The sequence below is a fragment of the Etheostoma cragini genome, chromosome 8 (genome assembly GCF_013103735.1).
Source record: "Etheostoma cragini isolate CJK2018 chromosome 8, CSU_Ecrag_1.0, whole genome shotgun sequence".
Classification (NCBI taxonomy): domain Eukaryota; kingdom Metazoa; phylum Chordata; class Actinopteri; order Perciformes; family Percidae; genus Etheostoma; species Etheostoma cragini.
In genome coordinates this window covers 6,585,100-6,587,270 of record NC_048414.1, presented here as the reverse complement: position 1 = coordinate 6,587,270, position 2,171 = coordinate 6,585,100, and positions in this window count along the sequence as shown.

Genomic DNA, 2,171 nt, shown 5'->3' with positions numbered 1-2,171 from the left:
GACCTGAAAAAGAGAACAGAGAAGAAAGGTGTAAATTAAACCAATCTTTCAAAATTTGAATTGTTAATTTAATGTAAAACACTCACTTGATTTATTTGCCACAGATATCATTAACTAAAGAGAATACGTTTGGGCCGAAAGAAAGAAAGAAAAAAAATAAGCAGTCAAAGCATGAATTAGAAATGCAGTGCTACATTTACTCCATTCGGTGGCAGACTTTCTCTACTAACAGCCAATGTATCCTATGAGGGAGTCATCGGTCTCTTCTAACCCTCAACTGGAGCCATAAGACTTGAAAAGCAGAGGGGCAGAACTGAAGAGGATTAGGAGAGCTTTATTTCTAACCAGGTTTAGGTGAGATAAAAGTATGGATACTACTCATTGGATCAAAACCATAATGTCCTAAATCCTATAAACTAGATCGGTTACATCGCTTCAACTGAGTTCACATGCACTGAAGTCTGACAAATGGGATGAGAAAGAGTTTTTCAGTTTGCAGGGAGGTATGAAAGTAGAACTACAGTAGCACATTCTTGGTTTGTAGTTCTCCGCTCTCCAAGAAACTAGACTTGAAATTTAACAACATGTGGATAAAGTGTTTGTGAGTGCTTCCATACACTGGATGAACAATTTAGGCAAAGTAGCTCTTCCTTCCTATAGTGTACATATTAACTGCAATTTTAGCACAATTCAACACGACAATCACCCTAAGAACAGTACATAGGCAAAGCAATTAATTTTTAGTCCAGCTATTGGATTGTGCTTAACCGTAGGTCACCTGACTTTTTACTTGCTAAAGACCAGGTTGAAGGAAAAAAAGCCCCCAAAACCAGGACTTCAGGTAGTGACTGCAATTCCTTTGCAACCAATTGTACTGAGTTTAGTTTGCCCAATACAATTTGGCCCACTAAAAGTGGGGATCTATGTTTATACTGTAAATGGCCACAATTTGTACACTTGGATGTGAATGTAAATAACCTGAAATCTAAAAGTTGGTAATTCTTTAATATTAAATCTAAAGTGCATTGTTGAAAAACAACATCCAATCCAAAATGTCACTCTCTTTCTACTGCATTAAACAGAAGCAATAAGCTGTCAGCAATATTAAGTCATGAGATACACAAAAAAAATAGTTTCAAAGGGCCACATCATTTATGTGTTTCTTTTTTTTTAATAGTTTAATAGGTTTGAAAAGTCACACTATTTAGTCTTAGTATCTTTAAAAAGACTGACATTTAAAGACCTGGGCACAAGCATCGTCTCAGGTTATTGCCACCAGCATGTTCACGTCAGACACACCCTGTTATTTTGGCCCGCCGGGTCACATTTTATTGCATTAGGAAACCATATAGTTTTATTTTTTTTAATTACACAGTGAAATGTACCATATTTTAAATCAGGCCAGAACAATGTGCATCATTTTATGTATCTAGATTATGTATTTTATAATGACTAAAAATGTCAACTCTTCTTACTGTAATTTTTGGACACTCACAGACATTTTCTTTGCAAGGATCACAGTGTGTAATAATGATCTTATTTGTAAGTAATAAATTATAATAAATGTTATAATACATTATAATGTAAATATAAGTAACTAAGTGGTCATTGGGAGTTTAAGTAAAGTAATAAAATTACCAGCTGGATATAAGTAACATTGAAAACCTTGAGAGTAGAAAGGAAGGAAGTGAGGTTAGAATTATATTACACCAAAAAAAAAAATTATTTAACTTTACTGTATATATGGGGAAAATACATACATTTTGTTGATTTGATAAATACAAGATTTAGGATTTTCATGTAGTTGTTACTGTAATTGTTCCCCATGAGATGATTGTACCAACCATTTTTTTAGGAAAAGTAACAGGCAATATATTACAGGCCTTCATCTGCTCTTGACTATGCTGCTGGCTGCAATCAGAAATCTGTTTTTTCTCTTTCCTTTAGCCAGCAAAAGCTGATTAAATGATATTTGATAAAGCAATATTATATTTATTTGCTGGGGTGAGATAGCTCATTCAGCTCTATTTGACATGTAAAGGCTGCGAAGGGATTAATATAAAGTAGATCACCCATATATATACTGTAGTGTGAGATATATTAAAAAGAGGAACTTTAGATATTGTTTGACAATTCAATGCAACCAAATAACCGCCACGTAAAAATTACAC